The 15541-nt window shown below is 42.8% G+C and overlaps 1 protein-coding gene across 3 annotated transcripts in view; it reads left to right on the forward strand.

Moving 5' to 3' along the window:
* The window catches only part of LOC126471556 (glutamate [NMDA] receptor subunit 1), a 524350-nt gene that overhangs the window by 84844 nt on the left and 423965 nt on the right, over positions 1-15541 (forward strand). The window lies entirely within an intron of this gene.

Here is a 15541-nt window from a genome sequence, read left to right on the forward strand (position 1 = left end):
GGCCAAGATGGTTATGTCATATTTGTCCATCATCGTCAACCCTTTGTGTTTCCCAACTTTCAATAGAGAACTGACGTTCAAAGTCCCAAAATAGTAATTCTGTTTTATCTTTAATTTTGTATGCATAATCGTGTCTTCAAACCATCTAGGTTCATGCTTCCCAGAATCCATAGGCCTGATTGCACTCCTAAGAGTGGTAGATTACCTCAAACAGGTACTACCTGGGGTAGTGTCCTTTTTATGACGTCATTCCACGATGCTTGGTTGTTCAAACCAGTGTGGGGCGGACAAATCCTTCCCAGTAATACAACCGAGTGAAATTATACTTCTTTAGGTACAAAATTCATTAATTTCGATACTATATTCGCTATTCGCTATTTGCAATGCAGATTTCAGTGTTGTCAGTACAATATTAGTTTAGAAATGCTATGGAAACGTTTGATGTTAAGTATGCACCATGAAACATATAGTGAGGTGGGAACCGTTAGATGTAAAAGTTCTGTGACATGAGAGAAAATTCGATGGCCTGTGGTTGGTTAAGTTGCAAGCTTTCATATGCGGTGACTCTGTTGACATCTGCCGGTCCCCTGCGTAGCACACCGAACCGCGTGATTCATAGATCGACTGTGCTGGCAGCGTCATGCTTCTTCATGAGACAGATATCTTGGGGTTCTATTCGATGACAGTTTATTTCTTTATTTTATGTTTTTTAAATGCCATGGATAAGAAGCGTATAGGCCATACTCTCGTAAGATATTGCCTTTTCACTGTCTATATTTAGTGTGTTTGGCGGTTATGATTGAACTTGTTAGTAAGTATAAACATGTCTGATTCTTAAATGCGCTTGATACATGGCTGCTAGATATATTACCATATACGATCGTCTTATCCAGTTCACTAACGCATTAAAATGCCTCAGACTAACACTTGATCGCCAACAAGGAAGCTCCATCTATTAATCATTCAAATGGTTCAAATGGCTCTGAGCACTATGGGACTCAACTGCTGAGGTCATTAGTCCCCTAGAACTTAGAACTAGTTAAACCTAACTAACCTAAGGACATCACAAACATCCATGCCCGAGGCAGGATTCGAACCTGCGACCGTAGCGGTCTTGCGGTTCCAGACTGCAGCGCCTTTAACCGCACGGCCACTTCGGCCGGCTATTAATCATTCAACAGAAAGCCCACAATAGATTAAAATTACTGAAACTACTAACGGGCTGAGCATGGGGATTGTATCGTTCCACAGTCCTCCACACCTATAAATCCCTGATCTGATCCATCTTCTGCTATGCAAATGTGACATGAACTTCCGCTCTTCCCTCCTTTTATCGCGCGTTACAGATGCGCTCCGCCTAGCCTTTCGAATCTGCTTACCCTCCCTCATTTGCATTCTCTACCAACAAATAAAATTCCCCTCCCTCCTCTTCCGTCTTTATAACCTCTGACTATCCTACATTACCTGTAAACTAGACAATACCCACCCTCTAATTTCCTCCCTACTCAGTGCTCCTGGGACTCTGCTGTGCCTCTACCACCACATTCCCCGAATGCTGCACCTCCACACTCTCCACATTCTGCTCCCAAGAAATTTTAGTCACCTTCCCTTACCTGATCATGAAATCTGCCCTGATATATACCCATCCTGCCGGATCTAAGAGATCCCAGCCCAACTCCCCCAGTCAGGGCTCCCTCAGTCTCTACTTCTCTCCACCCATATCCTATGCCTTTGTCCGGAAAAGCATTACTCTTCACTCTCCTGAATTCCTCCTCTAAACATCTGCCCAAACAAACACCCTCTTACTATCGCAACTGCTACATTCCCATGATACCCTCCCTCCTAGCAGTCTAGGCACACTCATCACTTCACTCATCAATGTGTCTATTTTGATCACTCAACACACTGGCTTTTCACTTTTTTAATTTACGCACTTGTTTGTCTTTTATTTTTTGTGAAACATTCACTTGCATTTCTTCTGTGTCAAACTTTTGATTAACAACAAATCCACCTTTTATATTTTAAATTATGAAACTGAATCTATGTTTATTATTTCAAACATTCGTTTTGGGAATTGCTGTGTCCAACTGTATGCTGTGTTTTAAAATTCTTACTCTCATATGGCTGAAGAGTGGTGACTTGCATCACTGACAGCCCACCCCAATCATTGTGGGGCAAGAGGAATGAAATAACAATAAAGAAAAAAAATAACAGAACAGGGGTCGTAGGCTCTCCTCTCCCCCCCTCCTCCCCCTCCCCATACACACAAAAAATCGCGAATTTTTTGTGCGAGCTATGGCTGTAATGCTGTCACTAGTGTTGGAAATCAGAGCTTCCATAGTCCACTTTGGAATCGCACTTCACGTTTGATGTCTACAACTTGGAGACAACCACCAGCTGGGTTGCAGGGTCATAGCACAGCATTTTCCCTACATGTAGAGATCTATTTCCATGCGGTACAGTGTGGTGGCTGTTCGCTACCAGACACAGACCTCCTGAGGTGGCTGGTGCATGTAGACAGATCGCAGGGGTGGTTGTGTTTCCAGGGGGTCCTTTCCCTCCCAAGGTGAGAGATACAGATTGAAAAATGTTTGGTTGTCAAGAGAGCAACATATGAAGCCTTCAGTGACTACTGTAGTAGAATACTGTAGATAGATCTTTCACAAAACCCAAATAAATTCTGGTCTTATACAATCGCTGTTAATGGTACCAGAGTTAGTGTTCAGTCATCCACAGACAAGATGAGAACCAAAATTGAGGCTGGTAAAATAAAAGCAGAAATGCTTAACTCCTCCACTCGATTTTCAAGTGTTCCTCTATAAAGGAAAGTCCAAAAATCCAATACTATTGACCCAATTTAATTCTTGTACTATTGAAAAGATGAGTGAAATACATATTAGTGTCAGTGGTTTTGAGAAACAGTTGAAGTCACTAAAACTGAAGAGAGCTTCAGTGCTCGATGACTTCCTTATCAGATTCCATACTGAAATGCGTCTGAGTTAGTCTCTATTTTAATCATAATCCATCATAGATCCATTGAACAAACAACTGTGACCTGTAGCTGGAAGAACGCACAAGTTATACCCATCTATAAGATGAATAGCAGAAGTGATCCACAAAACTATCGTCTAATATCCTTGACATCCATTTCTTGTACAATGTCACTCAAACGTGATGATAGGACAAAAATAGGAAGGCAGAGCTGCCACAAGCACAGTTTGCGATGTTGCCAAATTTACTGCCCCTCCCCCACCTTGGTACAAGGTTGTAGTGGTAAATGTGGCAACATCGCAATTTAATAATGCAAATTAATGAATTCAGTTATGCAAATTAGCCCTTCTCTGACCCTCCCTCTCCCCTCCCCTTCCTCATCCCCACTACCCCACCTGCCCTATTCACAGGAACTTCGAATTTTGGCGGGAATTTCTAATTTTGTTAGGAAATTAAAAATCATGAGGGTTTCGAAATGGTAGGAATTGCTTTGTCCCAAGGCTGTGCTGACGTCACACCCCCACAGCCCATCCGCGAATTGCCAGGATTTTCAAAATGGTAGGTGACCTTTTTGGGATTCAAACCCCAGGCCTTCTGAGCAGAAAGCCCAAGTGCGCACCCCCCCCCCCTCCCCCCGAACACAAGGACACATGGAAATGGACAGTCTGTATCCAGCTGTACGAGATGAAGGTTAGGTTAGTGAACTTCATTTATTTTGGGTGGGAAACTGAAGTAAAGATCGGTGATAATTACGTAATTAATCATAAAGATCGGTCCTAATTACACATGTACATGCATAACGCTACACAAGAAGCACCTAAAGTCGCAATACAGCTCAAAAATTGACGATGTCCCCTTCCTTTCCTCTTCTGTTCCCCCATAAGTGAGCCGGCCGCGGTGGACGAGCGGTTCTAGGCGCTTCAGTCCGGAACCGCGCGACTTCTACGGTCGCAGGTTCGAATCCTGCCTCGGGCATGGATGTGTGTGATGTCCTTAGGTTAGTTAGGTTTAAGTAGTTCTAAGTCAAGGGGACTGATGACCTCATATGTTAAGTCCAGTAGTGCTCAGAGCCATTTGAGTCATTTCCCCCATATGCCCTATTAGCGAGAATTTCGAATTATGGTGGGAAATTTAAAAAAAATTGTAGCAATTTCAATATCGCAGCAATTTCTTTGTCCCAAGGCTGTGCTGAAGCCACACCCCACCGCCCACTCGGGAATTGTCGGGAAATTCAAAATGCCGGGTGCCCTTTGCGTGATTCAAACCCCGGGCGTTCTGGGCGGAAAGCTCTTGTGCACCCGCATACACAGGGAAAAGATCAATCTGTATCCAGCTGGAGGTGAGGAAGGTTAGGTTAGTATACATTATTTATTTTGGGTGCGAAACTGAAGTAAAGGTCAGTCCTAATTACGCAATTAATCATGAAGATCGGTCCTAATTACACATCTATGGGCATGGCGCTACACAAGGTGCGCCTAAAATTGCAATACATCTCAAAAATTGACCATGTTATACAACTGGTGTTATCGTACAGGAAAAAAGCTCACAATACCACTCGAAACAAGTGGCAGATGTACTCAAAATAAATAGTAACTTTATATAGGATGATCCCTTTACCTACAAGTAGAAATAAATCTCTATGCTTCACTTGTAAATTGGTGGGAGAAAGGCTGGAGTGGAAGGTAATATCTTTATTTTTGGCGGGGAAACCTTTTCAACTCACGGGCCGAGGTTGGAGGCTGTGTCCCTGGCTGAGCACACGGTCGGGAGCCCACGCTATCGATTCAGACCAACGTTACTCACACAATAGCCCGCGACTACAGCAGAGCACTGAGCAAAGCTATCCCAAACAAAGACGACTATGTGTTGTTTGTCTAAACGTGCAGCTGCAGCTGAGATACACTACATGCCACCAACAGCGGATCCTGCCATGGCACGCTGTTCTGGGAGAAAACATTTCAGTGTAACCACTACATTTAACGTCAACACACTTCGTATAAGTGAGCATCTATTTAAAAAAATACAATCTCACCGATAATAAAACAGTCCTGTTGCCACGAAAATAGGTGTCGTCCATTTTTTATTTTTTAGTTTTATGAGCAAAATCAGTATGATTTGAAATCATTCGTTATGCACGAGAATATTACACTAATTTGAGACAGTTGAATTATCAGTATAGAATGGCATCTACACAGTCATTTTTACGTTCGACTACAGGATACAATTCACATCTCTCTCTCTCCCTTTCTCTCTCTCTCTCTCTCTCTCTCTCTCTCTCTCTCTACCTCCCTCTATTTTGTGACAGCCCACGATGTGAAAATAAAAACTACAGCACTGGCGCCTAGTACAGATAAGCAAGCTGCAGAGACCGTAGCTCTATAGTGATAAAGCTGACTGATGCATTAACTTATCTCACATCTCCTATATATGTCCACCTTACGTAAGATCGAAAGAGCTTCTACTATTTTGCTGCTAAAACTACCAATCACTGCACAATGTGCTTGTTATTTGGAAACTTTCATTGGAGGAAAAGTGAGAATTTAAACTCCAAGGAAAAAAAAACATGCAGTCTAACGAAACATCTATGTTAACCGATTTCTTCCAGTATGATGGACAAAATTACATGCTTTGAGAGTGTCCCTGGCATTCAGATCAGTGTCCGTAAATGAACTGTCATGCGTGTGGGTACTACAAACATTTGAGAGATATGAAATAACTTTACAGAATTCAGTCTTTCACACTATCTGTTTACATGTCGGAAAAAATACAATCATTTTTCGTTCGGCAACAAGAAGTTACAATTCAAGAGCACGTTCTTGTTTAATACACTATGGCAGATCCCATTTTACCAATGCTATGGTATATCATCCTGGCATTTACGTAACGTAAAAACCTAGTCGTGAGAGCATTCCTTGTCAAAGAACCTCCTAACGTCATCTGGTAGAGAACTTTATAAGATTTCACAGATACATCAAAAACAAATACCGTCTTCGTGCTTGCATCCGACACATTTGCTCCATAACTCGCCTCTACCGACCTGTGTGTAAAATTCCTGTCACTAGTACTTGAAGAAGAAGACGGCACCCAGCAGACCATCATTTGCAATAGCAGCAGATTCTTGTGTTGAAGTTTCGCAAGCAATTTGGTCATCACACAACAACCTGTTTCATGCAATCCACACACATGTCTGGAAAAACACTACCATATCTAGGCTCCACAACAGCTATAACTCAGCTGGAGGATGCTTTGTAATTAGAGGTTACGAAGTATGAAATAACACAGGACTTGCGGTAATACATATTTTTAAACACACAATCGTGACCATAATAATAAAAACACTCATGATTCCACTAGAATAGACACAGTAGATTTCTGTTGGTTTTATGAGAAAATCGGCATAGTTTGAGTGTGTTCCTCATGTTAAAATTACAAATTGTCATGCATGAGGACATTACATTCATTTCAGACGTATGAATTAACGATACAGATCAGCATCTATACAGTCATTTATTACGTTCGAGCGCATTCCTCTTTGTTATTTTGTAACATCCAGAGAGGGTAAAAAAGTCTACGAATTATCTGCAGCTGAACTTTAACTTGCCATACCGCTCCTTGTAATAGAATCACCTAACGTCATCCTATAACATTTTACAGTATCTCTCTTCAGATATATCAAATACCGTCAGCGTGCCGACATCGACGATATTGCTAAATAAGGCGCTTTCACAGACCTACATGTGTGTGTAAAGTTTCGTCACCTGTGCCGGAAAGAAGCCTGTATCCAGCAGTGTATCACTCGTAATAGATGACTCTTGTGTTACAGTGACAGGTCATATATCCATGTGTTCCATCTCGAAGAGGCCCTGAGCACTACTGCCTCATATTACAGACATGTGCATAATCACTGTTCCGGTGTTGACCACCCTCAGAAAGTGCGGCTCACAACATGCACAGCGTAGTAAAAAACAAAAAGGGAGGTACTGTTATCATGTTGCTGTTGTGGTCTTCAGTCCAGAGACTGGTTTGATGCAGCTCTCCATACTGCTCTATCCTATGCAAGCCTCTTCATCTCCCAGTACCTACTGCAACCTACATCCTTCTGAATCTGTTTAGTGTATTCATCTCTTGGTCTCCCTCTACAATTTTTACCCTCCACGCTGCCCTCCAATACTAAATTGGTGATCCCTTGGTGCCTCAGAATATGCCCTACCAACCGATGCCTTCTTGTAGTAAAGTTGTGCCACAAATTTCTCTTCTCTCCAATTCTATTCAATACCTCCTCATTAGTAGTGTGATCTACCCATCTAATCTTCAGCATTCTTCTATAGCACCACATTTCGAAAGCTTCTATTCTCTTCTTGTCTAAACTATTTATCGTCCACGTTTCACTTCCATACATAGCTACACTCCATATAAATACTTTCAAAAACTACTTCCTGGCACTTAAATCTATACTCGATGTTAACAAATTTCTCTTATTCAGAAACGCTTTCCTTGCCATTGCCAGTCTACATTTTATATCCTCTATACTTCGACCATCATCAGTTATTTTGCTCCCCAAATAGCAAAACTCATTTACTACTTTAAGCGTCTCATTTCCTAATGTAATTCCCACAGCATCACCCGGTTTAATTCGACTACATTCCATTATCCTCGTTTTGCTTTTGTTGATGTTCATCTTATATCCTGCTTTGAAGACACTGTCCATTCCGTTCAGCTGCTCTTCCAGGTCCTTTGCTGTCTCTGACAGAATTACAATGTCATCGGCGAACGTCAAAGCTTTTATTTCTTCTCCATGGGTTGTAATTCCTACCCCGAATTTTTCTTTTGTTTCCCTTACTGCTTGCTCAATATACAGATGGAATAACATCGGGGATAGTCTACAACCCTGTTTCACTCCCTTCCCAACCGCTGCTTCCCTTTCATGCCCCTCGACTCTTATAACTGCCATCTGGTTGCTGTACAAATTATAAATAAGCTCTTGCTCCCTGCATTTTACCCCTGCCACCTTTAGAATTTGAAAGAGAGTATTCCAGTCAATATTGTGAAAAGCTTTCTCCAAGTCTACAAATGCTGGAAACGTAGGTTTGCCTTTCCTTAATGTATTTTCTAAGATAAGTCGTAGGGTCAGTATTGCCTCACGTGTTCCAACATTTCTACGGAATCCAAACTGATCTTCCCCGAGGTCGGTTTATACCCGTTTTTCCATCCGTCTGTAAAGAATTCGTGTTACTATTTTGCAGACGTGGCTTATTAAACTGACTGTTCGGTAATTTTCACATCAAAATAACTGTCATCTTATTGGTAAGAAAAAAATTTGGCGGGCATCGGAGCATATGAAATCACAATTAGTCTCCAGCATTGAGGAACGTCATCAAACAGCTGTCTCAAGGTGATGACCTCTTCATTTAATCCCATGTTACACAGTGACAAGTAGCTGGTGTCCAGTGGTCCACCAAGGCTGTCTCTATCTCAAACAAGTGATGTCAGTCAATCACTGTGTGGTAATCAACAGCGTATCAGTGGATAGATTGGATGGAAAAGACACTGTCGGTACGGAATGATCAAATGTAACAAGCACCGCAGTTGACAGCATGATCAGCTTTACCAGTTTTCCGTAATTTCAACGCCAGAGAATGACGCTGCAGAATGCTTCCTAATTTCTGTACCACCACTAGACTGCAAATGTAGATAGATGGTGTGGTACGTTCGTATGGCCACATACACCAAAGTATACCAGACAGCATGCTACACAGATGCAGTTAGGTTATATACATATTTCTGGCACATCGATCATAGTGCGGAATTTACAATTACGACTGGCCATCTTTCCTTATGTGAATGGGAGTCACAGAGCATTCCTGCATTCATAGGATAAAGTCAGAGATTGCAAGATGTCCCCGCATTATCCTTGACCAGCCATCCCTGAAACACTGTCGCTAATTTAATTTGCAACTGCCCGTCGGCCGGAGTGGCCGAGCGGTTCTAAGCGCTACAGTCTGGAACCGAGCGACCGCTACGCTCGCAGGTTCGAATCCTGCCTCGGGCATGGATGTGTGTGATGCCCTTAGGTTAGTTAGGTTTGAGTAGTTCTAAGTTCTAGGGGGCTGATGACCTCAGAAGTTAAGTCCCATAGAGCTCAGAGCCATTTTGCAACTGCCCAGAAGTAGGAGGGTTTTTTGCCCGCTACATTCCAAGTCTCGTGAAGGAACAGAGCGAGCTGAGTCCATAACTGCTACTCAGACGACTGCCCCTCATCAGTCTTACTCATGGCACCCATCCAACTGCACAAGATCTCTCCAGATACGCGTATTCGAGGAGGTTAGCATCCCTTATTGGTGTATAGTAAACATGAGGATGTTGTGGTGATAAAACAGATGGTTCAAAATAAATGTGTGGTTTATGCACGATGGAGCTCTAGGTAGACGGACTTCTAAACATTTTACGTAAATCAACTGTGCTATCAATTCTGGAGTATTGAAATGAAATGAGCGTATGGCGTTGCTGGCCGGGAGGCCCCATCCGGGGCCGTTCGGCCGCCGAGTGCGAGTCTTATTTCAGTCGACGCCACATTGAGCGACTCGCGTGCCGGTGATGAGAATGAAATGATGATGAAGACAGCTTAACACCCAGTCCACGAGCGGAGAAAATCTCCAACTCGACAAGGAATCGAACCTGGGCCCTCTGCATGGTAGGCAAGCGCGTAACCACTCAGCTAAGCAGGCGGACTCTGGAGTAGTATTCCACTGAAGTCAGTACCAAGAAGGTACTGGCAAGAGGCGAATGATCGTAGAACATAGACACGCGCACTCCTAAGGCTACACGGTTCTGCGATTAAAAAACGCTGTAATGCTAAAGCCATATGGTTTCTGAAGTATTAGTCGTGCAGAATGCCATGCTCTTAATACTCTAATGCAGGACGTAGACGTCCATCAGATATTAATGCCAGCCTACAAATTCTCTGTCGCAATTACTACGGTGACAAACTTTAAGATGATGAAGCTGCTTCGTTCTACACTATTCAGATGACCAAGGAAGTGACAGAGCTGTTCCTCACTACGAATCTATCGTCGGTGTATATCTGTAGCTCGAACTGCTTATAAACAAACTGGAACGAAGTTAGGCGACTGCTGATCTGTCTCTTAGAAGGTAATGGATTTCATACGTCCTTTTTACGTGGGAAACGTACGATACTTAATCACATTTCCCATGTCAGTCGCGCTTATCAGAAGGAGTAGTGGTTTTGATGGATGCGGCCATACCTCACTAGGAAATAGAGCGAGGAAAGAAGACATGAATATCTTCGTTAGTTGATCCAATGAGTTACTAACTGTCCACGCCTTGCTGTATGAAAAGACACATCTAGAAACAGTGACTTCTTATGAGTGAGTTAACACAACGATCATCTACATCTACATCCATTCTCCGCAAGTCACCTGACGGTGTGTGGCGGAGGGTACCTTGCGTACCTCTATCGGTTCTCCCTTCTATTCCAGTCTCGTATTGTTCGTGGAAAGAAGGATTGTCGGTATGCTTCTGTGTGGGCTCTAATCTCTCTGATTTTATCCTCATGGTCTCTTCGCGAGATATACGTAGGAGGGAGCAATATACTGCTTGACTCTTCGGTGAAGATATGTTCTCGAAACTTCAACAAAAGCCCGTACCGAGCTACAGAGCGTCTCTCCTGCAGAGTCTTCCAGTGGAGTTTATCTATTATCTCCGTAACGCTTTCGCGATTACTAAATGATCCTGTAACGAAACGCTCTGCTCTCCGTTGGATCTTCTCTATCTCTTCTATCAACCCCATCTGGTACGGATCCCACACTGCTGAGCAGTATTCAAGCAGTGGGCGAACAAGCGTACTGTAACCTACTTCCCCGGCCGCGGTGGTCTCGCGGTTCTAGGCGCTCAGTCCGGAACCGCGCGACTGCTACGGTCGCAGGTTCGAATCCTTCCTCGGGCATGGATGTGTGTGATGTTCTTAGGTTAGTTAGGTTTAAGTAGTTCTAAGTTCTAGGGGACTGATGACCACAGATGTTAAGTCCCATAGTGCTCAGAGCCATTTGAACCATTTTTGTAACCTACTTCCTTTGTTTTCGGATTGCGTTTCCTTAGGATTCTTCCAATGAACCTCAGTCTTGCATCTGCTTTACCAACGATCAACTTTATATGATCATTCCATTTTAAATCACTCCTAATGCTTACTCCCAAATAATTTATGGAAGTAACTGCTTCCAGTTGCTGACCTGCTATATTGTAGTTACATGATAAGGGATCTATCTTTCTATGTAGTCGCAGCACATTAAACTTGTCTACACTCAGATTCAATTGCCATTCCCTGTCAATTCGCTGCAGATCCTCCTGCATTTCAGTACAATTTTCCATTGTTACAACCTCTCGATACACCACAGCATCATCTGCAAAAAGCCTCAGTGAACTTCCGATGTCATCCACAAGGTCATTTATGTGTACTGTGAATAGCAATGGTCCTACGATACTCCCCTGCGGCACACCTGAAATCACTCTTACTTCGGAAAACTTCTCTCCATTGAGAATGACATGCTGCGTTCTGTTATATAGGAACTCTTCAATTCAATCACACTATTGGTCTAATAATCCATATGCTCTTACTTTGTTCATTAAACGACAGTGGGGAACTGTATCGAACGCCGTGCGAAAGTCAAACACGGCATCTACCTGTGAACCCGTGTCTATGGCCCTCTGAGTCTCGTGGACGAATAGCGCGAGCTGGGTTTCACACGACCGTCTTTTTCGAAACCCATGCTGATTCCTACAGAGTAGATTTCTAGATTCCAGAAAAGTCATTATACTCGAACGTAATACGTGTTCCAAAAATTCTGCAACTGATCGACGTTAGAGACATAGGTCTATAGTTCTGCACATCTGTTCGACGTCCCTTCTTGAAAACGGGGATGACCTGTGCCCTTTTCCAATCCTTTGGAACGCTACGCTCTTCTAGAGACCTACGGTACACCGCTGCAAGAAGGGGGGCAAGTTCCTTGGCGTACTGTGTGTAAAATCGAACTGGTATCCTATCAGGTGCAGCGGCCTTTCCTGTTTTGAGCGATTTTAATTGTTTCTCTATCCCTCTGTCGTCTATTTCGATATCTACCATTTTGTCATCTGTGCGACAATCTAGAGAAGGAACTACAGTGCAGTCTTCCTCTGTGAAACAGCTTTGGAAAAAGACATTTAGTATTTCGGCCTTTAGTCTGCCATCGTCTGTTTCAGTACCATTTAGTTCACAGAGTGTCTGGACATTTTGTTTTGATCCACCTACCGCTTTGACATAAGACCAAAATTTCTTAGGATTTTCTGTCAAGTCAGTACATAGAACTTTACTTTTGAATTCATTGAACGCCTCTCGCATAGCCCTTCTCACACTACATTTCGCTTCGCGTAATTTTTGTTTGTCTGCAAGGCTTTGGCTATGTTTATGTTTGCTGTGAAGTTCCCTTTGGTTCCGCAACAGTTTTCTAACTCGGTTGTTGTACCACGGTGGATCTTTTCATCTCTTACGATCTTGCTTGGCACATACTCATCTAACGCATATTGTACGATGGTTTTGAACTTTGTCCACTGATCCTCAACACTACCTGTACTTGAGACAAAACTTTTGTGTTGAGCCGTCAGGTACTCTGTAATCTACTTTTTGTCACTTTTGCTAAACAGAAAAATCTTCCTACCTTTTTTAATATTTCTATTTACGGCTGAAATCAGCGATGCAGTAACCGCTTTATGATCGCTGATTCCCTGTTCTGCGTTAACTGTTTCAAATAGTTCGGGTCTGTTTGGCACCAGAAGGTCTAATATGTTATCGCCACGAGTCGGTTCTCTGCTCAAGGTAGTTTTCAGATAAAGCACTTAAAAAAATTTCACTGGATTCTTTGTCCCTGCCACCCGTTATGAACGTTTGAGTCACCCAGTCTATATCCGGCAAATTAAAATCTCCACCCAGAACTATAACATGGTGGGGAAATCTACTTGAAGTCGCCAAAGGAGATATAACAGTCTTACTACTGTTTCACAGTAGCAACTCCAAGGCCCTGGTAGCCTTCCTCTTGCACACAGAAGTCATGATCTGATGTTAGGTAGTTTTACTCATGTGCTGGATAATATGGCAATTTCGTCCTAACACCACATCTCTAGAGTACCTCCTCCTCACACTATTAAATAGGAAATATGTGGCATAAGTCTACTATCCTACACAACACGTTAGGAAATGGCTTAACTCTGTTAAACACATTGATTCTTCTCCTTAATACTTGTGGAACAACATTGCTTGTGAGAACCAGCCTCAATTCGGTAATATCTGTATTCCACTTCATGTGTGAGAACACTGTCTTGGAATGGGATACATATATTTCGCCTGCTTCACTATAGCGCTTCTGTGTGATACTTATTTCGCCTTTGTTGAAGTATGCCTTACGACCGCCCACATGGTTTACAAGTGACGAGAATTGAAACTGAATATAGTTTGCGCTCAATTTTTAGACTTTTCTAGGTCTTGAGCGTCCGGGTACATCTAAACCACCTCAATTCCCAGCATTTCATGGTATTTTTTCTCTAATTTTATGTATCATCAGCCAGTATACGTAATTTCGCTAGGTTTTCACGATTTTATGTATTTCGTCGTTATTTCCCTCAATTTTACGTATTTACCACCCATTTGTCATATTTACACAACCCTTTCCTCGAATTTTAGCGATTTTACGTATTTCACGTATTTTTCGATAGTTTTCCGTGTGCATATGGTCTTATTGTTGACATACCCACGCGTTGTTTGATTATATACGAGAATATTTGCGCGTCTCGTACACGAACCTACTAAAAAACCTTAAGGAGACCGCATACATTTTGGATAGGACGATCATAGTAAGTAACACCCGCTTCATACCTAAATGTGGCTCAATGAATTGCGCAGACGAAGGATACATTGGCAACTCGAAGTCTGGAAACAATTCTGGGTACCGCTACGACAGAGAGAGCTTGTCTGCAGACTCGTGTAGTGATGCACTTGATGGAAACTCAGTCTGGAAACAGTTCTACACGTTTGACTTCCACTCTATCGTGCAGGGATCTGCAACAGGGAGCTGACATGTATACAGAGTTGATTTCTGTTGTTGCTCACATATGTTTTCCTTAAGTATATGCTCTTATTGCTTACCAGATGAGCTTCGCTACTTCTGTTTATACCTTCCAACTCTGATACGTACCCACAACCCTGTCAGAACATCTACAAACTGTAGATTTCATGTTTTTTTTACCCTAGTAATTAGTTATTCGTTAGTTGACAGTGTGTTGACTGCACTTGGCATCCTGAGCCGTAACAGTTTCCTTTCTCTCTACCTACAGAGTGCGTCTCTCCAGCAGCGTCATTTATACACGAACAGTTCGCAAGTTATGTATTCTAACCGCAACCATCGGCCGCTGATAGCTCTACACACATATACATACTCTGGATACATATTACCTATCACGAATTCGCGATTTCAACCACTTGCACGTTATTTTCGACAATGCTACAGCTCTGCAAATAGCGAAATACTCTTCGCAAATCAATTCTGTACGGCGTGTGAGCACATTTAAATTTCTACTCCTAAAAAGTATAACATCTTCTGTATAAGTTATATTACCAATATTTGTAACAAGATTGTCTAGATTCTACAGTAATAGCAACAAACCAAGACGTCCTGCTGCGCCTATCGCACCTCCTTTTATCCTCTTAAAGATCCACAATGATGGCACATGATCATCCCAGTTCGGATATTTTATGTGCTAGACGCCTGCTGGATGGCGAGAGACAGTCCTTTGTGAGTATTATCCTTGTGTACGGGATAGAGCAACACATTAGTCGGATGGTATAGCATAGCACTCCACTTTAATGCATCCAGTCACTTACAATCATATATTCTACGGATGCAGTGCATTTTCTGTATTTTCTGTGTGTCTGTTCATGCATGTGTCTCAAATGGCTCCCATAAACCTAACCTAGTCTTCTCACTGATGGATCCACCTTCCAACACTGACCCAGATGTAGTGCATCACGGATCTCCTCCAGTCACCATTCTAGATATAATGCATGGTGGATCCCCCTTCGAACCCTGTCTCAGACATAATGCATTGTGTACCCACCTCTAGACACCATTCCATATATAATGTGTGGTGGATCCTCCTTCAAACGCTGCCCCGGGGCATAACAGATTGTGGATCCACCTCTAGACACTGTTCTGGATATAGCGCAGGGTAGATCCACATTCGAACGCTAACTCAGGCCTACTCTGGGTCATGGCAGCCATCCGTGACACATCTATTGACATAGACATACAGAAAATAGAGATAATGCACTGCATCTGTAGAATATATATTTGTAAGGCCGGCCGCTGTGGTCGAGCGGTTCTAGGCGCTACAGTCCGGAACTATGCGGCTGGTACGGTCGCAGGTTCGAATCCTGCCTCGGGCATGGATGTGTGTGATGTCCTTAGGTTAGTTAGGTTTAAGTAGTTCTAAGTTCTAGGGGACTGATGAC

This window comes from Schistocerca serialis, chromosome 3 (assembly GCF_023864345.2).
Source record: "Schistocerca serialis cubense isolate TAMUIC-IGC-003099 chromosome 3, iqSchSeri2.2, whole genome shotgun sequence".
In the NCBI taxonomy this organism is placed as follows: Eukaryota; Metazoa; Arthropoda; class Insecta; order Orthoptera; family Acrididae; genus Schistocerca; species Schistocerca serialis.